This window comes from Empidonax traillii, unplaced genomic scaffold (assembly GCF_003031625.1).
Source record: "Empidonax traillii isolate 1590-97213 ecotype Southwest subspecies unplaced genomic scaffold, ASM303162v1 scaffold338:size1951571, whole genome shotgun sequence".
Classification (NCBI taxonomy): domain Eukaryota; kingdom Metazoa; phylum Chordata; class Aves; order Passeriformes; family Tyrannidae; genus Empidonax; species Empidonax traillii.
Window position 1 is genome coordinate 1,462,624 of NW_020955531.1, and position 24,593 is coordinate 1,487,216.

The 24,593-nt window shown below is 44.9% G+C and overlaps 1 protein-coding gene across 3 annotated transcripts in view; it reads left to right on the forward strand.

Moving 5' to 3' along the window:
• TTC28 (tetratricopeptide repeat domain 28) overlaps positions 1–24,593 on the forward strand; it is a 121,152-nt gene that overhangs the window by 33,034 nt on the left and 63,525 nt on the right. The window lies entirely within an intron of this gene.

Sequence of the window (24,593 nt, forward strand, 5' to 3'; positions counted from 1 at the left end):
CCGGGCGCTGCTCGGGCCGTGCCCCGACACGGCCGCGGGGCCGGCTCTGCGCGGGCCCCGGTGCGGGCGGTGCGGCCGCGGGGTCTGTGCGGGGTCGCGGCGTTCGACGCGGTGTAGGACCCTCTTCCGAGGCACTTGGCAGTGCTTTTTATGGATATTCTTAGAAGGGAGAACCCAGCAAAGCGAGTGCGCTGTGCCGCCCCTCCGCGGCAGTGACCCCTTGCTCCTGGCAGCTGTGGACTATTAAACTTTTTATTTTCCTTTTTTTTTCCCCTTTTGTGTTTTTTTTTATTTTTTTTATTTCTCTTTTGGAAAAGCCTGCTTGAACCAGCAGGGCTCCTTCTGTAGCATGATGTGTGATACTGTGTTTTACATCAGGGAAGAAATAGAAATCATATGTGAAAGGCATGAGTGTGTCTCTGGCTGTAAGTGTGAGACACGAATAAGCGGTTTGAGACCGTCCTGGCTGGAGCATGTGTTGTGCCATTGCTGCTCCGGATGATCCGTCAGGCTTTGTGTCACTAGTACCTCATCTCTTTTCAGCTGGTCTGAAGCTGTTGCTTCAGTTTTTTTCGAGTAAGTGATTGTGCCTAGCGAGAGGCGTTCTTATTTCAAGTCCTTGTCTCTTAAGCAGGATAAACAGATGACAGTCAAGCTCGGTGGGAGCACTGGTGCGTTTTTCAGACCCCTTTGTGCCTCCTTTCAAACTGGATTTAAAATGTCTACAAGCTATAGATTTTTAAATGTCTGTTTTTACTATTTTCAAGTGAATGTGCAGTCACTCCTGTGGTTACGGCTGTGGAAACCCCTCCAGGCCATGGTTACAGCTGTATCGACTGAACCACTGAAATATTATTCTTGGCTGTTGGCTGGACTCCTCGGCTCTGGAAGATTCTGTTCAGAGTGTCAGGATTCACTCTGCAGTATTGGCTCACCCACTCGTGCTTAAATCACCATGTCAGATGGTTACTTTTTTCCCCCTGCATTATTGTCAGTGTCCAAATTGAGTTGATTTGGGGCAAACACATTTGATTGTGTAGAGGGTACTGAACTTGTCTGAACTGTCAGGCATCTTACCAGTCTGAGCAAAAAATAATTCCTGCTGCTGCTATGATGAGATGGAAACTATGTTCATGTTGGACTAGGCTGTGTTTTCAGCTGTAGTCCCAGTGAATCTCAGCAGAGGTTATTTTGTCGGTGCTGCCAGCAGCCTCACGTGAGCACGGCTGGGATTTCTGCTCTCCCAGTGCCGCTGTGGTGCTGCCGTCATGTGCTGCACAGAGCAGCCTCAGGAAAGGGGCTCGTGCAGCTTGCATGGGAGGCTCTGCTTCCCCAGGTCTGAGGGGCAGAAAATGAGTCCTGTAGCCCCTGGTACTATTGGTCCTTTATTGAAGTGACTTCTGAGAAATCATTTGCTTGTCTCGTTCTCGTAAAAATACCCAAATGCGAGAGCTGAACGTGTGTGCTGCTTCACTGAACCAGGAGTCTCCTTTGGTTTATTTATGCCTTTTTGCTTTACCCATGGTTTTATTATTAAATGTTTAAGGTGTTTTGCTCATTGAGAGATTTTTGCTTTTACAACTGTGAAACTGTGCAGTATAGGATCTCCTGCAATTTATTAGTCCTGTGTGTAACCCTGGAGTAAGCTCCTTTGTGTGGTGATTCCCAGATACAGCTATTGCCCGGAATGTTTCAGACATTCTCTTGCCTTCAGCCAGTGAAAAAATGAATTTGATTGAGACTGAAACCTTTTTGTTCTGTTGTAAACCATGTGTATTCTTAAATTTAGAAAATGACTGCTGTGTACTAATTTTCTTCCACTGAAGTCCGGGTAGACACATCTACAGCCTTTCTTTCCCTCCTCCACTATGCAGGTCACTTTGTGGTTGGTCAGGCAGGACCTACCTTTCCTAAATCTGTGCTGGCTGAGCCTGATCCCCTGCTTGTCCTGCACGTGCTGTGTGATGACATTCAAGGTGATCTGTTCTGTGACCTTCCCTGCCACCAAGGGCAGGCTGGCAGGCCTGTGGTTCCCTGGAACTACATCTTTCTCTTACCACAACCTCTTTCTAAAGCTTCCTTTGGCTCCAGGGTATGGTTTGCTGGCAGGGCCACGTGTGTTGCCCATGGGATGCTGGTTTAGGTGGCTTCCTCATCAGTGAAATGGTGCCTTTTGTGGGATCCCCTTGCCCCAGACTCACCTCTGGCTGCTCTGACCCATCGTTGACTGGGATTCACTGCAGCCTCTGCGTTAAGGGGAGAAAATGGTTTGGATGGTCGTGTGGTCCTGTTTGCTAATGCAGAATAGCAGTCTGTGAATAGTAATTAAAAAAGCCATTATACTTGTAAGTGCATAATGGGGTATGGGAGTTCAGGTGAGAGCACTGCTTTCCAAACTGCAGGCTAGCCAGTTGTATAAAGTGGTGCTTTGTGTTTATGGAATGTACCTTGTTTGTTATGCAGGAGCAGTGTGGGCAATTCTGCCTGCTTGAACTCGATAACAACAACTGGTTTAGATACTGAAAAAAATTGTGTGTAAGAGTCATTTGCTACTCAGTTCTGATGACTAAATGCTGGACAAAACCTGAACTGACTGACTCTGCTGGGTGCAGACATCATGAAGGATTCAGTAAATCATGAATAATAGTGCAATGCTGAGCTGCAGTATACGTTTGTTCATGACTCCTACGGATTAGGCGTATTTACCAAGAGCATTTCAGTAAGAAGATTCATTCACGTGTAGCCCCTCTGTATACAGATAGCTTCTTCAGTTTTCCTACAGCACAGAAGAAAAGGTGTTCTTAGTAAATTCATGCAAATCCCATTATCCCTCTGCCATAACTTATTCTTTTGGAGATCTGTATTGTTTTTTTGGAATCTGGATCTATACATTTATGCCAGAATCACAGAATATGCTGAGGTGGAAGGGATCCACAAGGATCACCTCCTGACCCTGCACAGGACCATCCCCAGCAATCACATTATGCGCCTGAGAGAACTGTCTAAATGCTTCTTGAACTCTGGTACAAAATCCCCAAGTCCTGTTAGGATGTATGTGTTAGTACGTGATCAAGACTGGAACAGTGCATTTCATCTTGGTCACTGTCATTTTTTAAAAAGTGTAGCACTATGTTCCTAAAGCTCAGATTTTTTTATTCTTTTAGGTTTCCTTTTAATCTGTAACTGTATGCCATTGTTCCTGACACCACCTATCCTTGCTGCTACTGCATCTGGGCACGCACGTCCCCTTCTGCATGGGAGAGGAGCAGTTTTTTCCCAGTGCCATTCAGAACTGAAGTAGGGTTAAATTGAAGTGTTTGGATTCCTGGGACAACCTCTGTTATTCACCAGAAAAAATGGACTATCTTTTTGTGGCCTTGTTCTTGTCAGTAATGGTGTTTGTGTGGCTATTACAAGGAAACGCTGTTGGGAGTCTGTGATGACTGCAATCTGTATTGTATTGTGGGTAAAATGTCACAGGCTACAGAGTTCTTTTCCATGGGGATTGGAACAGGTTGGCCCCTGGGTGGGCTGCTGGTGTAAAGTCACCTTTTCCCCTCTGTTGCGGAGTGAAATGAGTTGTGCTGTGGAAAAGGATTGGAAACGCTTGCAAGATGGTGATAATTTCTGCAAAGGAGCATAAGCTTGGCTGACCCTGGGATCCCTCCTTGGGCAGATTGGCAGGTGAGGGACAGTGGTGGGGATCAGTTGCACGAGGATTTACTGATGTGGCAAGTGCTCTGATTTTTCTAAGCTGGAAAATCAAACTTGTTTTGTGGAATTCTCTTCATACTAGGTGAAAATAAGCAAATTGATTTTTTTTTTAATATTTTCCCCCTTTTTTCCCCTCCTTCCCTACCCTTGCTTCTTTCCTCCACTTTTATAATTGCCAGTTATCAGAGAAGCATTCACGAGAAGCTTTCCTATTATATTTCTTAAGAGACTTTTAAAATCTAAATCTACCCTCTTATATGCTTAAATAAACAGAAATGGATAGTATTCCTGACCTGCTAAATATTGTAGATCTTTTCCATTTAAGGCAATACAGTCCTTGGCTCTGGAATGATGTTAAGCCTGAATTCCTGGTGATCTGAGCTGGCAATCTGTTGTTGTGCCGTGATGGACCACTGTCCTGCCTTCCTCTAACAGTGATCGAAATGAAGAAGCTTCTTCCAGAGCTGCTGGGCCTCAGGAAATGAGGGCTCTGTGGCTTACCTAGCTGCAGTCACAGAACTTCACTGTTTGGAATTCTCAGGATAAACGTTATCTCTGAACCATTGTGACTGTGTCTGCAAGGGGCCGGCTTGCCAAGGATTTCTGAGGCTTGTGACCTTGTCGTGTTTTTTGTTTGCTTGTTTTGGTTTTGTTTGTTAGTTGTGACGGAGAAAGCCTTGAGAAGAAAAGGCTGAAGGAGATCTTGCTGCTGTAGGAGCAGGAGACACCCTGCAAGAGGATGTAGAGGACACTGAGAGACTCTTTGGAGGTGCACAGGGCAGATGAGAGACATTGGATACAACTCTGAATATAGGAAATTCTGACTAGATAAAAGGAGAAAATGTTTTATCAAGATAACCAAATGTTGGAACAAGGTTGTATCTAACTTCAATGCATTACAAGCAAAGTTATCACTGCTTAAACTTACTTTTTTTTTCATTTATACCATTCAGTAGCCTGTGTTGCGTGAGTATTCCCTTTGTTTGGCACGGATTAAAAACCACTGTGGCCCCTGGATGCTTCAGTGGAGAATGGGTGAGAGGGACAGAACTGCTGGAACTATATTCTCTTTGGGAAATGTTTTGTGCAATAGTAAATGAGACTTCAAAGAGCACAGAATAGCAAAACAAAAGATGAATATTCAGCCATTGATTTTTGTTGTTACGTTGTCAATTCACATAATTGTTCTTTTGTGATGTGATGTGAGGATGAGCCACGAAAGGGATTGGTGATCTCTGTTTGCACGGGAGGTGAGAGCATGAGGGCACCTCTTCGAGGGGAGAGCTGGCTGGGTGGGAACAGGGCTGGGAGGGCTGATTTGGGTATTTTCTGACCCAGTAGAAAAATCTGCAATGTCCTGATCGGTCTTGCCCTGTTTCCTACAAATTTCTGGGATAAAATGTGCAGTTTGTAACTGCAGTGCATCATCCAAGGTTTTTCATTTCTGATAATTGTTTCTACATCTTCTCTTCACATACTTGCAGTCTCGCAGGTGCAGTAAGATATGTGACACGTGCTCAGTGTTGCAGGCTCTCTTTCTGTGCTGTGTACAGCAACTTTTGAGGGGACAGTCCCCCAAAACATTGTCATTTTGTCTTTCACTATCAGATTACTGTTACCTTTTGCCATCTCTAGTATTCGTGCTTCGGGTCTGCTGCTGTAAGGACGACTGACTTGCGCCTGTGTGTGATCATTTAGAGTTTCAACACACTGAACACCCTTTGATAACGTTTGACTTGTTTAACTTTGTTTAATTGTTGAGCATGAGCTCTGATAAGCTTGCTTTGAAACCCCATGTTCTGCAATGCCTGGAAGATGCTGTGCAGTGAGGAAGCTTGGCCTGTCGCTGGTGGCTCAGGTACTGCAGAAGATCAGTGAACATTGTGGTCCCTCTTGTCATGAGCTTGGAGCAGGGTCCGTTTTGCTGTACTACTGGAAGGCTAAATGAGGATATTATATGGCAACAGAGTGTGCAGGGACAGCAGCAGTGCAGTGGACTCTGTTCCCGTGGTTGGTCACAAAAAATGTGGGATTGTACATGTTTGCTTATGGAAAATGGTGAGTAATTGACATTACATGTTCTTGACAGACATTTTCCTTATGCACAAGAGCAACAATGCAAAGGTTAGTATTTTGTAACCCTGCTATTTTGTTTGAGTTTATACAGTTTTTGCAAATACTGCAGCAGCTGTTGCCATACTTGTCCTTATTGCCTGAAAAGAATGCACATCCAAATGTTATCTTGGAGCCTTTGATTCACTCAGCAGAAAAGAACTGTATGTCCAATGCAGTGTTATAGCTGATGTTCCTTTGGCGTAATCTTTGGATGTGATCTATTCCTCCTCTTCTCTGCAAGCACTTCTAAAAATCTGTATCTTTTAGGCTTTCTTAATAACCAAGTGATAGAATCATCAGGTAGGGATTGGTGAGTCTTGTTACTGTTATCAAAGGTAGATTTATATTCTGACGGAGCAGAACTCTGAGTTAATCAGCAGGATGGCAACATACTATTCACCAAGAAATAATTCCTCCACTGGTTCCTGAACAGAGCATTTGATAGGCATACTCTTTGCAGGAAGTGCTGTACTGGAGATTTCAGTGTAGAAGATAATTACTTGTAATTATGGAAATTTCTGCAAGGGAAATTGTCCTAATTTTTTCCTGTTAAGAAATAGAATTGCTCTCATTGCAATATTTGAATTCCTTTAGGAGCTTAATACAATCACCCTTCATTACTGTGTATGGGTCTTGTAACCTTGTGATATACCTGAAATTATTCCTTCAGTCCTGCTCATCTGTTTGAATTTCTACTAAAACTTCGTTTGGTTTAGAAGAAAAATCCATGACGTGCACAAAGGTTCTCTTAAACTGGGTCTATTATTTCAAGAGCTGACAAAAAAAGGTTAAGAACGAGGCTGAAGTTAGATGTGGGTGAAGGTGAAAGAAGAGGATGTGATGCTTAGCTAAGGTAAGAACTTATTCTTTATAGCAAAGGTGCACAATGTGCACATTATACCTCTGTGTTCTGGTAATCGTGGATGCCGAGTCCAAGCAAAATCTCCGAGTGTAGTTTGTGTGCAGGGTGTGTAGAAAGCCTTTTCCATGTAGGGAAAACTGAAGAAGAACATGATAAAATAAACAAATGGGACGAGGAAAGGTTAGGACTAGAGAGTCTTTTCTAGAACAGCGCAACGTATTTCTCCCCTGCTTGGAGAGACCGTGAAGCTGCTCTGCCTGCTTGTGAAATCTGAGGTCACTGGGATGTGATCAGATGCTCAGGTACATGCAGCTGCCTCTGGGCAAGGCTGACATCCTGGCTTGGCACTGTGTTACAGAGCTGCTGTTTATGTGAAGGCTGATGTCCATCCTCGTGTGCAGAGCCACCCTGGGGTCAGATTGGCTTTTTAGGCTCTGCTCTGCGTGGTTTATCATCTTGCTGTATTTGTGTATGTTTTTTAGATTTCTGTATCTGGATTGAATGATGGAAAATAATTTCACGATTTGGAGTCTTTCTGACATGTTTCAATGTCACTTCTCAGTGTTACGTGGAAAAAAAGAAGTCCTCAGCTGCCAAATGGCATCAGTGCTTTTTAGCATATTTGTAGCATTTTTCATTTAAGCAGAAGTTTATCCCCACTCTGGTAGATGGACCCTTGTAGTAGGGATTCCTGGGTCAATTTGTTAGAACAGCAGCAGCTTATATTACTGAGTATACTGAACTGGAACTTGGAATATTAGATTGACAGGAACAACTAAATCTAACAACATACAGGCAAAGTGAAATTGTACAGTTCCCTCGATACAGGTTGTATGGACTGGTTCAGCCATAGGGTATTTGGGAAGGGGAGCTCACCTGTGGAGGAATGGGAAGGGGTTCCCTATGTGTGGTGAACACAATGGTCCAAAAGTAGGCCAGAGAAATGCCTAGCACAGGGTAATGGCAGAAGCCCAGCATGGCTGTATTTTTTGCGGAGATGCTGGTTTTAAAAGGTTTGGAGTAGTGAATAGAGAAATGTTCTCTGATTGCCTTCTCCTGTGCTGAGAAAACCAGGACTTTATAAATAATAAAACACCTGGCTGTGTCATCAGTTTAATTGGAACCATCTCCGAGACCACTGCTCTTTGGTTAGCCACAGTTAAAAGTGGCAGCAGCATTCCTCCTGGGATATTTATTAAAGCTCTGTGGGTTGTGCTGTCAGTGTAGCTCAGGTTTGTTGCCCAAAGGCTCGTCTTCCTGGCCCCAGCTGCTCCCCAGTCCTGCCCTGCTCGTCTCGGGATGGGCACTGCTGCTCCTGCTTCTCTGTGGATCCAGTGACTGGGCTGCTTGGGAGTGGCCCTTGAAGAACATATTTGATTTCAGGGGGCTTGGCTCCTTGGCATCTCTCACCATGCTCTGAGCCTTAGTGTTACTGCTGTGATTTTTTTTTTTTTTTTGATGGTGAGCGGTAAGTCGTGTTCTCAAAAAAATGTTTTTTTTTTCCATTATATGGAAATGCAACTCTTCCTGTCAGAGCTACTTATTGTTTCTTTTATTCTTATTTTTATTATTTAGTAGCTTACTACATTTAATGGAGTAAATGAGGATTGTGAGATGAACCTAAGTGTGACAACTTGCTGCAGACTAAGGTTAGTTACATGCCTTTCCTGGGAGCACGAACAATTCAGTGCCTTCAGCTATTTTAATAACCCAGATCTAGGCTTGTTTAGTTTCTTGCCTGCTGTATACTAAATGGGAACAAAATTACACAGCTGGGATGGGAATGTTTATGGGATAGTCTAGTCTGAAACTCTGGAATCAGAATTTAGTTTTGTGGGTTTATTTGCAAATTATTTCTGTCCTTTTAATGGAAAATAGTCTGTAAAAGCACGTTTTGTGGTTAGTGTACAAGTTGGTGAATCTTTCCTGGGCACGGGCTGCTGTTTGGCTTGCCATGGAGCAGCAGAGCAGTTGGGAATTACCCTGATGGGTCGAGCTGAGCTGTAGCTGATGTCTCAGGAGCCACGTGGGTGTCCCTGCTGTGGCTGGGGCGGCCGGGTGCTGGCTGGGCCCACAGGGGCTGTTTATGTCTCCCTGGAAAGCAGAAGGGGTTAAGGCAGAGACACTCAGACACTGAGCCAGGGCAGAGCCAGGCTGGGAGGGAGAGGCTTTGCTGCGCTGCTGTGGGGAGGTTCAAGTACAGAGTCCCTCAGTGGCCAAATGCAGGGCGGCTGTGGGCCTGCTCGGTGGAGATCTGTGTTTGCCACAGCCCTGGGCACACACGGTGCCCAGAGGAGATGGGCTCTGCAGCCTGGGTTTGATGGTGCCCAGAGGAAAAGGCTCTGCGTTCTGGGCTCGGTGATGCCTGGAGGAGGCCGAGAAGTTGGGAGTAACACATTGCACAGGGCTCGGTGGTCGAGGTGCTTCTCAGCCAGCGCTCTGGTGCAGGGCCCAAGGGGATTGTGCAGATCTGGGAGCTGCTGCCTCCTTAGATTGAGATGCCTTGTATTTGTAAAGAAGCGTGCCAAAAGACATTTTGAATTAAACAGCCATCAGAGGGATCAAACTGTCTGATCTCCTGGTAAACCATGCTGGTTTTATTTTAGATTTTTTTGGTATTTTTCTTTGTACTCTGCCAATATTCTTTTCTGTTATGATCATCTTGTAACCTGCCCGCTGATGATATCAGCTCCCCTACCTTGAAACCCTAGTCTGGAATGGAGGGAGAGGCAATTCCATTGATACTCTGCCAAGTATCTACATTTCCCTGGCAAACCTGCTACGTTGTGACTTCCTTCAGCAAACACCATTAAGACAGGCTGTCCATGCACTTCCCATATGGATGGCTGCAAGGGGCTAGTAATTCTGCCTTCTCTTAAAGTGGAATCACACCTAAGCAACCATGAATTAACCTCCATAAAACATTCCAGTATTTTCACTCTTAAGTGGCAGGAAGGAGGGACTTAGAAGGCTGATACATAAAATATCCAGCTGTGTTATTCATGTTAATTAGGCCTTTACAGAGACTCTTATGACTTGGCATCATCCCATTTTCCATGGAAATGTTACTCTGTTATGGTTGGAAGGCCCTTTCCTGAATTTCTGTGTTCTGAATGTTAGCTCTTGCTCAGATGCAGGCCCATGCCGAGGACATCTGGGCAGAGAAACCCCTTTGCCAGTTTCTCACAACGTGGAATGCAAACCACAGCTTATTCTGTCCCCAGACTTGCTAGAAATTTTTCCCTGGGAGGGTGGTGAGGCCCTGGCACAGGTTGCCCAAAGAAGCTGTGGCTGCCCCATCCCTGGAAGTGTCCAAGGCCAGGTTGGACGGGGCTTGGAGGAACCTGGAAGTGGAAGATGTCCCTGCGCATGGCAGGGGGTGGACTAAGATGAGCTATAAGGTTCCTTCCTGCCCAAATTAGTCTGTGTTTCATGTGTAAGACTGCAGTCCCTCAGTCTTGGAGGTATTATTTTGGACAGCAGTCCATTTGGACAGCAAAATACCCTGCAGATTACCTTTGATGCTGAGAGCACTAGCTTCTTGTTAGCATAGCTGCTGCTCTTGAGAAGTCTGGGGATAAGATTTGTTTGATGTAGAAAGAGTTGAGAAGTTATTTTGAAGTAATGTTTAACTTCTGTCTGGGATTTTCTAAGATCAGATCAATGCAACTGAGATTTCAGATCAATGCAGCTGAGATTAAAGAAAGGAAGAAAACATTTTTCTTTCAGGAAGTAGCTACCACAGTAAATATTCCTATCCTGCTCCACTTTTCTTCATCGTGCCACCAGTTATTAGCAACACTATAAAGAATAGATTTCTCAAGTTGTATGAAAAGCAGGTTGAGCTCTAGAGTATTTTGCAGTGAGGAAATGTGCTTGAAAGTGAGCCAAAAGCTGTCATTTCCCTTTTCATCCATTAAAAAGTACATTAACACTGTCAATCAGCAGGCTTCAGAGGTTAGGCAAATACGGTCAGTATCTGCCAGTAAAATCAAAGATTTAACACATCTCGGTATCAAAGTTAGATTAAAGAGAGAAATTTGCAATATGGGCATAAGCCCCAGCTGCAGTTCAGCTCCGGTGACTCCAGGCGAGTCCCTGATCCTTTGAAGTCCGCAGTGTTCCCGCTGCTGGAGCAGTGCAAGCGGCTACACGGTGCTGGGGAGGAGGGCCGGTGCTCCCGGCTGCCTGCGCGTTCCTGTCCTGGGACAGCGTGGGAAGGCCAGCTGTGGAAATTAGCAAAATCTGTCAGCACTTGGTCACGGGGTGTCCCAGCTGTAATGCATCTGTTTGGGTGCTGATGAGTGGTTTGGGTACAGGTGTAATTTTTTTATGTTTTTCTTACACATTAATTCTGTCCTTTGTGTAGCTGGCAGAAGTTAAAATCATTTGGTGGGTTCTCTGTGCTGCTTTTCTTGCTAACTGGCATTATCTTCTGAGAAGTAGCAGCAAAGTCTGCCCAGCAGTCCAGCCTGAAACTCAGGCTAAGTTAATAGAAAAATTCCCATCATCCTCAGTAGCTGTTGGATCTGGGCCTGCCCAACTATTTTATGCCAGGACTGATGAAGGCATTAGTGTTGAATGGTATATATTATTTTTCTGACACTGTAGGTTATGCTTAGGACCTTGTCAAACATGGTCTTTACTGTCTTTTAAGAAGCAGGTGCATGTATGTGTGTGTTTGTGGTTTGTTGGGTTTTTTAGTAGACCCCCTTAGAAGTCTTCAGTATGGAAATGTCTATTTTCCCTCCTCTGCCCCTCCCTCAATACTTTTTAAGAAGCCAATTTCTTGTGAGAGTTTTAGAATAATAGAAATTTTGTACAGTTCAGTAATTCAGAAGAGCTCACTTGATGTTCTGCTACAGGAGGATACATGAACTTAGGAAGACAATATTCTGACAATTATAACTTAGGTAAGGCAGAAGGGATGGGCAAAGTATCCTGTACTTTAGTTTCAGGGATAGTTACTGTGTTGATTACTGGGTCTTGTTTGTTCACTGCTGAGGAAACAGCGAAAATTTCAAGCCTGTTTTAACACTTTGGCTTTGCTGTCTCTGTAGCTGACTGGATATTGCAGCAAGAATGTTGGAGCTCTTTCACCCTTGTTTTTATAGGAAAGTGTTTCCTGAACCCAGCAATCTCCATATTGTCCGTTACTCAAACTTCCTATGAGCTAAATGAGAACTTCTGGGCTAATCATGATTCTTTAATGGTTCTGAATGTTTGCAGTGACTTTAAAGATGTGCTGATGGTTCAGGATGGCCAATCCTGCCACCTGGGTCAGGGAGCCCTGGAGAGCTGCACCTTTTTTTTGACTCTTTTCCCATTTTGGCTTTGAAGCTGGATTTTTTCAGTTGTCCTCCTTGGGGAATAAGACATCAAGCTCTTATGAAATCAGATTGTAAACATGCTGCAGCACTGTGAGTTATATGCAGTTCAGCTGTTTTAAATGTAAATGGTGTAGGATTATATACTTGATTTGTTATAGCTCCCTAATTCTGTTTGCCTCAGCACTTTCCTGGCAGTTAATTGCATCAGGGCTCAGAGAAACATTCCATAAGCTGCTGAAGACAGCTTTGCCATGGTCTCTCACACTTCTTCCTTGGTTACATAGCGAATGGGCACTCTGGGATAATTAGTAAGGAGGAGCTCCAATGGCACAGGTACTGTCCTCTGCAGCCTTTTTCCTATAAATCGTCTCTTGGCCAAGTCTGGAGATCTGTTGTTCTGGATGTGGATGTGTAAAATGATTAGAATGACTGTTTCGGTGTGTAAAGAAATGTAGGGAAATATTTCATTTTGCACAGCTATTCAGTGAGGGAGATACGAAGTCCTCCCAAGGCCACAGTTGTTTGTGGACTTCAGTTCCATGCCAGAGGGGCAGCCTTTGAAGCTTATGCTTTGTGCTGGGGTATGCTCGGTAGGATGGGACTTCATTGCCTGTGTTGGACTGTGCTTAAGCACAAAAACACCAAGAAGCCTGGCTGGCAGTAAGGTAAAGCCGTTCTCATGCCAAATGATCTACAGAGGCCCACGGCATCATGGCAGAATCACGCATAGTTGGTAACAAGTGAACAACCTTACAAGTGTCAGGGGGTTTTTGTTTGTTTTTTTGATTCATGCTGCGGTTGATGGATGAGCTGTATGCCAAGGAGGATAGTTTGTGGTGGGGTAGTTCCCCACTGGCAGGGCCCTCACCTGCTGGGGTGTTCTGGTTGCAGTGTCAGACTGTGGCATTGTGCATGGCTTTTGACCTGTGTTTGGACAGAGCTGACAGGATTATATGGAGTAGCCTTGTTTGGGCTGACAGCAGTGCTGTGTTTGTGCTCACAGCTCCCATCTTTGTGTTTGAAACTTCTTGATTCCACAGAAAGGCCTCCAAGTGTGGAAGTCCTGCCCTGTGCTTGTATTCTGAACAGTTTGTGTTATGAAGTCACTTGCCACCTAACTGTTTTCTTAAGATAAGGCAGAACAAGGGCTCATGACTGAAAGCTTCGTTTCAAATAGAAAAGAGTATTGTTTTAGCCACAAGGAAGTATTTAAACAATGTGACTTGTTCTTGGTGGCTTTGCACCAAGAGTCTGTTTCTAGAAGTAGTGCAGGAGCTGGGCTGAGTGAGTCATCATTGTGCCTGGGCTGGTGGCTCTGGCCAGCCCTGCACTGGCTCAGGAGGGCAGGTTGGCTGGGGCTTTGGTGTCAGCCCTTCAGGGAAGTCAGAGAGGCTGACAGATGCTGCTGGGATCAGCACCCAGGGAATGAATGGGAACCAGACTGACATCTGGTCCCCAGCAAGCGGAGGAGCTCTCCCTGGGAAGTTGATGGCAGCAGGGATCCAGCTGGTGTGGGGAGGAACGCTGCTGAGGACAGCCATGTGCTTCGTTAGCCTGGTGAGTAACGAGCAGTTTCTGTAAGAGGGGAACTTCTGTTCTCTGTGATACATAAGAAAAGAAGGAAGGCAGGGCAAATTCTTCACAATCCTGCTAAAGAGCGATCCAGTGCTCTTCTGGTACACAGTTCCTCAGAAATTACTTTAGCTTTTCCCTAGTACCCTTCAATGCACAGAAGTAGTCTTGGGAGAGTAGGAGTACATTTTGGTTCCCATTACTACAAAATAAGGGGCTTAGCAGCAAAAATACCTGTGTTCAGTTTGATCTCAGAGAAGGGCTTGATGCCACTGGGATGGGAAATGCCCAGTTGTAGTCATGCTTAAGGTTGAGGCTCCAGGATACAGGTTGAATCACTGTCTTTTTTTGTCTTCATTTTCCCAGAGTCCAAACCACAGAAGTACTGAAAACTGATGTGTCTTCTGGCTGGTGCAGTCTGTAAGATGCTGGGCAGTCCTTCTAAGAAGTGCTGCAGAATAAGTTGCCAGGGCTAACTGGTCAGGACTGACAGCTCTTTGGTTTGCTTTCCTTTTATTTCTTCATACTTTAGTTCTGCTGTTGAGGAAAATGATCAGTGATAAGTCTCAAAGGAAATACTTAAAGCAGAGCCTTTTGGACTCTTTTGATGTTTTTTTCCACACACAACACAATCCATCAAGCACGACAATCTCTAGTTCTGAAAAGTGCAAGACACTGTGTTACTATTTGATTCCTGTTGTCTAAACAGATTTTTACATTTTAATCTCATAGCTGAGCATTCTTAACAGTGCCAGGGGTATGGATTATTATGAAATTCATGTATGGGTTATGTGTTGAGCTGTGTTCTTTGTCAAGGTGACAGTGTTCTGATATTCCTGAATTGTTTGGGAAGTACTGGACCCCTGTCATCTCCCGCATTTCTTTTCTTATTTCTGTGGTTCAGCATCCCTCTGAAGAGGGTGTCTTTGGGCTCTCACAATCCTGACTGGCTCTATACAATCCCGACTGGCTCTTTAAAAAGCAGGACATGATAAACCCCAAAATTTTAACAATTATTGCAGTCTAGCAAGTCTGGAGAGTTGCTCTGTGTCGTAGGCTGTCTGATGTGAAATAACGCATTAGAAGAAAATTTTCCTAAGGGAAATTAGACCGAAAGATGCAGGTGGACCATGTGTCTCTGTCTCCTTGAGAAGATGTGTCTTTTGAGGCATAATTAAAATTCTCTATAATTACTCTCACAATACACAGTGAATGGATAAGTGTGACAGTTGAATGACAAGCATATACACAGATTGGACAGCAGAATGGGTGAATATAGTTCTCTAGCTAAAACTTCTGTTGTGAGCTGAATTCATAGCTGCTAGGTTATAGACGTGAAATTGAATCTGCCATTCTAGATGTTGATTTCTTTTTCTTTTCCTGCTTCTTTTTTATGTTGCAACCTCTTATTAGCTCTAGCTTTCCTCGGAGATGGTACCCCATAGGGGGATCGCTTGTCTGTGGCAGCAGAAGCTGAGGTGATGGTCTGTGTCTCACCCTGCTGAGTTCAGGGAGAAGGAATGTCCCTTCTGATGTGGCAAGGCAATAACAGATCCATTTGCTTTTGCACAGAGCCTTTGTGAGCCTCACTCAGTCTCCTGTTTGCTTAGAGCATCTACACTCTTGGGGTTTAAAAGACTGATGACCTGCCAGGTGCAACATTTATTTCTTAAACAGGTTAATAGATTTTTTAGTTTTAACCTTAATCTCATCCAGTTAATCATCTCAGCATTGACTGATTAATGTTTTTGTTCCAATAAGCAGTTGAAACTAGGATTTCACCCCATTATAAATGTTCATGTTAGCTACGGTAACCTGTACTTACTTGTGTTGCATTGCAGCAAAAGTGAGCCCAGATCTTGCAGGTATCTCCAGAGACATTATTAGCCAGTCTACTGGAGTTCTTACAGTCCTGCTGGTGGTTGACCTATCCACTTTTGTGAAAAATCTGTGGCTTCCATAGTAAATGCAAAAAACCCTGGACCCAATCACCAGGTAATCTGCCCTGTGTACACAGATGTACTGGTTCATCCCTTTGGAGCAAGAACATGTCTGGTGCCATTTGTACCAAGTGTCCAAAGGATCATTATCTTCATATGGAGCTGTACCCCATGTCTGTCTGGGGTTGTGGCAATCAGTGGAGGTTTTACAAGGAGGTGAATCCATTGTCTGTGTTTCACTTGCTGTGTCCAGTTGAATCTAGTTGACTAATGCAGATTCCAGTGGGACCCAGGAGTTTCCTTGCCTGATACTTTTTTGCATTGGAAGATACTGTTCTCAGTTGACCAGCATGGAATCTGTCCAGGTGTGCAGCCTGGACTGCTTAGGCAGTTTGGATGCAGACAGCACTGAGGCTCTTGACTTGTGCAAAAGGTCATTTAAAGGTACATTGAAATCGGATGTCCCTGAACCACCTGTACCTGTTTCAGAGGTTCTTATCCTGGGGTTTTTATGCTGCAGCCCTGCACCTCGTTCTTCTCCAACGTGCCTCTGTCTGAAGAGAAAGGTCTGAGGGGTTGAGACTCAGGAACTGGCTTTGTTACGGACCGAGTTCTAGGAGCATTTTCTTTTCTGTTTATCTCGAGTCTCTCATTTGGGAACACGTGAGGGACAGAGCCCGGCTGCTGCAGCTGGAGCGTGTGCTGCTCGGCTTCCCGCGTGTCCCTTCTCCCGCAGCGGTTCCGCCGCAGCCCCAGCTGCCATGGAGACGCGTCACCAGTGGCCTTACAGTGGCGCTGAGATGGCGGCTCCTGCTGCGCCTGCGATCCCCGTCATCCTGCTGCCATCAGCGTTTTTCTGGTTTGAAATCTACTTTGATGAATTCCATCTCCTCTGTGCTCGTGACACAGTATCTTGTGCCCTTCCAGGCATGCAGTTCTCAGATGTAGCACTTTGTGGCCCAACAGAAGCTGTCTCTCCCTTACTTTGACACCTTTAAATCACTAAAATGCAGCTTTTTTTTTTTTTGCTTCTCTGGCTTTCACATGATGTGTGAGAAACAGATCTGCATCTTCCCCAGTGGAGAGACTCCAGCATGCCTATGGGATCCAGCCAATCAGACTGGGGTACCTTTAATTTTGATATGATTAGGGACCCAGTGTAATCCCTGGGCATAAAATGGGAAGTTTCCTGCAACAGGCAAATCCTGTGGATTCTGATGAAGGTACCTTCCTTTGCCAGAACTGTAGCAAAGAATACACTAATCAGGCAACACATCTGTGGATAGAATTTAAAGGGTCAAATTAGAGTCAACTTGTAATTCAATCTGGAAATTTTTCAAAACTGGACCTGATTTACTGCACTGAACAGGCCGTGTGTAGCCTCTGGAGGCCCTTATGCTGGCCAGGACCTTTGGTGGGGGTGTGAACAGTGTCTCCTCTTCTGGTGGGCTGCCAGGCACTGGATCAGTATAAGCAGGGTTGCTGCAGGGTGGCCTGTGGTAACTGCAAAACAGCTCTCTGCCCTGTGGGCAGAGCCCCAGGGCTTGCTTTGTGCACCATTTTCCTGGAGTATTTATTTATCAGGAAGATGTTACAGGACCTGCAGTTCCGTTAGAGCTTGGGATGGTCACCCCGGCTTCTTCAAAGCATCTGGCAGACAACTGTGCCCCTCTCCTAAAGTCCTGGTGACTGTAAAACAATGATCAGTTCGTTGTGTTAATTTTCATTGTGTTTCCTTGCAGCTTCTGGCGCTCTGGTGTTCGCAAGACAATTCCACCTTTATTTCAGTGTCATGGTCTAATGCGTGGCGGCTGGTGACAGTGCTGTGCACGAAGCTTGTGGAGTCTCTCTGAATTAGCTTGCTCGCATCTGTTTGAAGAACTGGAGCCAAAAGCCTCTCCTTTCAGAGGATTAGAATCACATCATTACTGGAGGGAGTTCAGAGAAGAGTGAAAAAAGTGATTAGGGGCCTGGAGGGACTGATGTATGAGGAAAGATCAAAGGGACTGAATTTGTATCATTTGGATAACTGACTGAGTGAGGAACATGAAAGTCTGTGATTATGGAATGTGTATAAACAGGGAAGGGTCAGGGAGAGATTATTCAGGGTGGGATGATGGGGGGAATGGGATTACATTAGCAAGGGACAAACAGCTGTTAAACAGGAAAATTTCCCAACAATAAGTTAAAGTGTTTACTTGTCTCCTGCTATAAATCCAGTGACTTGAGCTACTGCTTTTTAATTTACTGATGAACACACATAAAACATTCCAGACAGAGGTAGGAGTTTAAAGCCGAGATTGGCACAGAAATGGCTCTCTGGTTGTATGTACCTGTGGCCTCAGTGGCTGCATCTGCAGTGTCCATCCAGCTTGGGTGGGACTCACTGAACACAGCAGTGAGTAGGGCATTGTCAGAAAAAGGCCTGTCCTAGCTTTCCATCAGGATTAACAAGATCAGGCTGACAGAGGTCACCTCTCTGTGACATGTGTCCTCCCTTCAGGTATCTGGGATTTCAGAAGATGAATACTCACAGGGTCAGCAGCTGTGTTACTTTGGTTCAGCAGTAAGGACCGAAGCCTAGATGTTAAAGTGGGATCTAGGACCTTAGTTTCAGAACTAGCAATTGCAGGAATAAGATATTAGATATTTTAGATGATATTTTCAGGATGGCTTTTATACCTTCTGCCAGGTGTCCATGCTCTGTATCTCAGGACAGCTACATTCATAGCTCTTCCACTGAGTTGCATTCTTAACAACCTTTAAATGAGTCTGTGCTGCTGTATGAGCTGACTGGTTATCTTCTCTACTGATGTTAATAATACATTAATAAATGCAAAACATGTTTTGAAAATTCCAGACCTAAGTTCCAGCTGAATCTTTGCCTTCAAGCTAAAAATCTATTTGAACTGAAGTGGTGGCTTTATGGGGTCTTTTGGGCTGGCTTGGAAGTTTTATTTCTCACCTGCTTATAGTACTAAAGCCTGGGAGCAAGGTTGTTGTCATCACCAACTGCTTTTCCTACCTTGTTAATTTAAAGCAAATCTTTTGCATTGTCTAGCATATCTTTGCCAGTATAAACTGTCACAGTGCTCTATTTTTTCCTGTCTAACTGGGAATAATAAATGACCTGTTTGAGGTGATACCCTGTGGCCTGGGCCAGCTCTGTCCCTGCCCTTGGAGCCTACAGGGTAGCTGTGTGAAGTCTGCATGAGCCAGGAGGAGCTGGGGGATGATGAGGCAGGTCGTGTATGCGCCTGATGTGAAGGGACGCGTAGCAGGCGACGTAAGGAGTGTGTGCAAAGGAGAGGAACAGTGTAGGATAGAGATGTGTGTCTTTAAAAGCAGTGCAATAACGTATTCCCTCGGTATTGTGTGTTTCAGAGCAGAGGCTTATTGACTCAGGTGCCTGACGTAGCCATGCCTTGAAGCAGGATTTCCTTTGGGAACAGTCGCGTGAAAGGGCAAAGGGGAGATGATTGAAATTGAAACCCTCAGACCCTGCTGAATTAGTTTTTCATTTTTTCAAGCAGGACTGTATTACTGAAGGAACAAACATTTACCTCTCTCCGAGTCTCTAACTGCTACATCCCCACCTAGGATAGATGAGAGATGAGAGCTGACGGGGGAAGGTGCTGTGTGTGGCATGAGAATTGCCTGCGGTTGGGGCTGCTGTGGCTGCTGGGTATGGAGTAGATGTTCTTGGATTGCTGTAGCGAATCTCACAGTTGTACATGCAATGCACAGTCACAGAATTATATGTCAACATCATTGATTGATATGCCGCTTTCCTCAAAGGAGGGATCTGGTGTGAGAAGTGCCCGGTGTCTGAAGTGGTATTTCCCAGTGTCAGTGTAGGACAGTGGCTGATGGTTGGCTGACAAGCAGGCAGCCTTCTCATGGGGACAGGATATACCAGACAGGAAATTTTTCATGTCAAAAGTTTTTGTTTGTTTGAATTAAAATGTTTGATTTTTTGTTTTGGTTTTTTATTATGGAGAGACAATGTCAGAATGAAAATACCATGGTGCTCCTCAAAAAGGTTTGTCCTAGGCAGGCTTAAGAGGCTTCAGACTCAAAGTAGTTTTCCTTAAGAGACTGCTAGAGGACTTCCTGATCTGCTGATGTATGTGTGACTTATTTTCTGATTGTGGACTCTCTTGTGTGAGAACTGTCGCATGGCTGCTTTTCAGAGCTTGGCTGTGTGTTTGCAATTTTTCTAGAGCAGCATTAACATGTGCAGAATCTGTGCATTCAGTCCCAGTAAGGGATAACACATTCCTTTTCAAATGATAATTAATATTTTTGTGTTACAGAAAAAATTAGGACATCTGATAGTGATCATCTGACACCCCTATAACATGTTTATATATTACATTATTTTCAGTCTGCAGGGATCTGTTTCCATTCCTCGCAGATCCTGTGTATTCCTCTTATTTTTATGGCCAGAGATTGACCAGGAAAAGCTCTCAGAATTTTCAGAAAAGCTCACAGAAAATGTGACTTTTGAATACATTGGTTGAGAAGTGTCTTGTGGCAGTGAATCATTGCTAATGCTGCCAAGCTGCTGCAGACCTCATTGCACAATGTCCTTAATAGTTAAAGAGCTCTTTATAACCAGGCAAAGATTTTACAAGGTGCAGTGATTCTGATCTTTACTACACTGTTAATTGTGTTGTACTTGCTAACAAACTATTGTTTATGCTTTCCTCTGTAAAGTAAAAAGAATAGTGATAAAGAGTAGGTTGTTATCCTTGGCAGTACTGTGAAGGGGAGCATTGCAATATCAATAGTGATGGTGATATCTGGGCACAGAGAAGTTTACTGTGATGACCTTCTGCTACCTGGGTCCCTGGATTGCAATTCCAGATGGGGATTCAAATTCCATGAGCATGTGGCAGATTTTACTTCCAGCAGCATGCAGGATCTTCATCTTCTTGACAAGGGAGAGCACAATTCCTCTGTTTCTCCTGCGCTTGTCGGTGCTACACTTCAGTGTGTGCAGAAAGACAGGAGATAGTGGGGCCAAGGAGACGCCGCGGGCAGCCGGCGGGTCTGGGCTGGCTGTCCGTGTGCTGTGCGGGACAGGAGGTGCTCGGCGCTGTGTGCGCTGGTGGCTCTGCTGCTCCGGGCTGGGTCCTGCTGCTGGAGAGGAGCCCGTCAGAAACACGGCCTCTCTTAGTTTGGCTGGGGGCTGTGCAGTGGTGGTGGTTCAGGTTTTCTCCAGCTTACAGACCAGAAAGCACAAGCGCTTGCTGCCTGCAGCTGAGCGCTCTGCCCCACGGTGAGCGGCCGCACAAACACCACGTCCTGGCATCTTCCAGACAGGGGGAAGTAGCTGCCATTTCTCTCCGAGTTTTTTGTTCATTTGTGTGATGTATGTAATGCACACTGAAGCTTGGAGTTTCCTCTGTGAGGGAAGAGGCAGCAAGCAGAAGTTTGTGTGCATTATGCCAAAGGAACATCCTGTTTTGTTACTTGGTCCGCTCTGATTCCACAATCCATGCTGGGTGTGCTACAGAGTGTGATGTGCCTAAAGTCTGACTCTAAAAGAGTAGAAGGCTGGAGGGATTGATAGGAGGGAACTGAAAACAAACTGAGTGTGTAAAACCTGAAGGCTGCTGGGTCAAACAGCCCTTCACGTAATAGGAAATGCCAGAGTTTATTTATAGTTATGTGCTGGGTTGACCCCGGCTGGAGGCCAGGTGCCCACCAAAGCTGCTCATATCGCTCCCCTCCTCAACTGGACAGGGAAGAGAAAATACAGTGGAAAGCTCATGGCTTGAATTAAAGACAGGGTGAGACCACTCAGCAGTTACTGTCGCAGGTAAAACATACTCACCTTGGGGAAATTAGTTTATTATCAGTCAAATCAGAATCATAGGATACCAGGTTGGAAGGAACCTCAAGGATCATCTAAGGCCTGACCTTTCTTGGCAAAAGAGAGACCTGCTGGGTTCACAGGTCCATCAGATTCTGCACAGTCTAGCTTCCAAACAGACTGAAATAAGGTATCATATGTATTTTTTAAAAAATATTGATGCTTAGTAACTCCATCTCTTCCGTGTTTAATTAGCTCCTCCTTCATCTGGTTTCTGAGGACAGAACAGGAGCCAAACCAGTCCCTTTGAATTGTGTGATACGATTGTCTTTTTTTGCTTGTGAGGCTGTTAAGTGGAAGGAGCAAAGAGCATGGCTGGAATTTATGACTCGTGACTCTTTTCACTGAAAACTGGAATTTTCAAAGCAAATCTCTACAAGGGGACTGTGTTACTGTGACTTCTTGTGCAGTACAAATAACATTTCTTTCAGTTTACATCAAACAGAGTTGCTGTTGCTTCCTGATCCAGTGGAAGCTCTGGTAATTGCTTTTGTAGGTTCCATTTATAGATCTGACTTCTATGACTAAATTTAATTACTTACAGCTGAATCCAGTCAAAGTAATAAGTTCAGAATAACCTCTGTCATGCTGCTGTGGAAGCAACTTGTTCCCAGAAAAAGGCACTTCCTAGTTGTTTCATTTTTCAAGAGAAGAGTTTCTAACTTTCACTCATTTGTCGTCTGGTTAAATGAAGAATGGAGCTTTGCAGGACGCTCCCACTCAAAACCGTGGGCTGTGGTGAGGTTCCCGTGTCCTGCCTAACAGCACTTGGAGCATTTCCTCATGCATGGGTCTCACATTCCATGCAAAGAAGTGAGGTGTTCTGCTCTGCAGGTCTGTGCAGCTGGAGCACAGAGAGAAGTGACTTGGCCAGCATCCCCTTGAGCCAGTTGTGTGCAAGGCCCAGCACTGCTGTTGAGTGAGCACATCACGGGCTGGGCTGGGCTCTGAGTCTCCACTTGTGAGATCCGGGTGCCTGATGGCACAGAGGTGTCTTCAGCTGCTGAGGCTGGGTCTTGCTGTGCCTCCATTTGAGGCACCTCTTGGAGGAATTCTTGCTTCCAGTCTCGCATGGGTTCCTGGACAGCACTGGTACATCCTTCACCTCCAGCAGCCATGGTAACGTGCAGGTGTGGGCTGCTGTGCCACAGAGGAAACATACAGCATTATAGCTTTGGAAGGAGTTGAAAATACATGAAGGGAATCAAGTAGAGCACGTTCTTATTTCTAGGTTGTACTGATTCACAAATAGGTGGGAATGTGGGGAAGGGCTTTGAGGACAGTCACTGCATGCCTGCCCTGCTCCTCGTGTAGGATCCAGGCTGGCTGTGGCCAGAATCACCTGCAGGTCTGCAGGGACCTTTTGTTGGACCCAGTGTGGTGGTTGTGATCTTTACAGTGATGTCTTTCTTGACCTGTGGCAGCCTGATTGGAAGTACATTTGGTGGTGTGTGATGAGAAAGAACAGATGCCTGAAAGATTGCCATGTAACGAGAGAAAAGCTTGTAATTGTTTACTGAAGTGTTAACAAAGGCATAAAGGATGGTGTTCTTGTTTTTCACTTTATTATGCAAGAATTAAGTGAATGACTCCTTAACTGATCTGCAGAAAACGCTGCTGCAGGACAGTACAGGGACACAGTAACACTGGTGCAGTTGCACCTGTCCTTGTGTCTCTGTTTCTGTCCTGCTGGACACTCACTAACTCAGAGCTGCATTTTCTGATGTTCATATGATATTAGCATGATTGATCTGGGGCTGGCTGTCTTTTTTCTGTTGCATATGCATGAGTGCACACACGTGCTCACTTAAGTGAATTTGATTTCTTCATTCCTTGTCTTTTGCCTTTGTCTGACACATTGTCATTTAAATGACCAGTTCTTTCCAGACTTTTAATTTTCACTTTCCGTTTCTTTGTAAAACATTTCTCCTCCCTTTTTAGTACCCAGCCGTTTTTGACTCTCTGTATCTAGTGGCAATCACTGCGACACAGTCCCACTGTCTCAGTGAAGGCATTCATGAGCCTTTGAGCAGAGTGCTCCGGGCTGTGGCCAGGACTGTTCAGGGCGAACATTCCCCATGGACAAGTGTTCTGGCTTCTCTTCACAAACAGTGACTTCTAGTTCCACTCCTGCTGTAGGTGTTTGGGCATCTGATGTTTTCCTCAGTGCTGTTGAACCTATCTTGATGATCCTGAATAAAGTGATCATTGAATGTTGTTGGCCAGATCCCGCACACGGCTCGTGCTGGGAGCAGAGCTCGGTGTGTGACTCACCCAAGTCCTGCATAGAGTGGGAACCCTGTGCAGTGTGACCTGAGGGTCTGGCGTGGCCCTTCAGCAGTGGATGACAGAGCTGAGTGGTGTGCAGGGTTTGGGGCAGCATCCTGAAGGCGTCAGGTTTGGAGAAAGAAAAGGAGCTTCTCCTGAAAGACACGTAGAATCAGTGATGATTGGTTAACAGAGCAGACCAGGAGATCTCAGGGGGAAATTTTGTTCTATCTTATAAATGAATGGGCATAAATAATGTCTCAGGAAATTTACTGCAATTTACTCTAGACTTTTTCATTTAAATTATAGAGATTTTTAAGAGAAACAAAGGAAAACATTTATTATCATGAAAGCCAACGATACGTGCAAGTGTAGTTGTATTACATTTATTTTTTTCCCCTCAAATAATCTGATACATTACAAAACTCCTGTCAGTATAGGCAGAAAGGGGAATTCCTTGGTGACTGCTTGCCTTTTCCTCCGGGAAAGCTACAGGCGTGCAGCTCTGCTTTTGAATGCTGCTCTTTCTTCCCAGGAAGATGCTCAGGGGAATAGCTCAGCTGGGAAGGATTCCTCTGTCATTTAAAGGATGAACTAGGAGGTAATTACTCATGCCACCAGGTCAGTCAGTATTGATGAGGGCTGCTTCAGGATGTTAATATGTGGGTAAGCCTTTGGTGTTTGAGAATTGACTTAAATCCTTCAAGCTTTGTTGTGTGTGAGGCGCCTGTGTGTTCATATTATCTAAAGCAGATTTATAGGAAAACAGATTTCACGGACAGATTGAGCTGTGCTCTTTGATCGCATCATGGGTGGTTGGGTGTGGCAGTTGTGAAATTTCTCTTGGAAATGCAGTGATTTGTACCTGCTGCCATGCAGTTATTGATTAAACAGGCTGGGTATGGATTGCT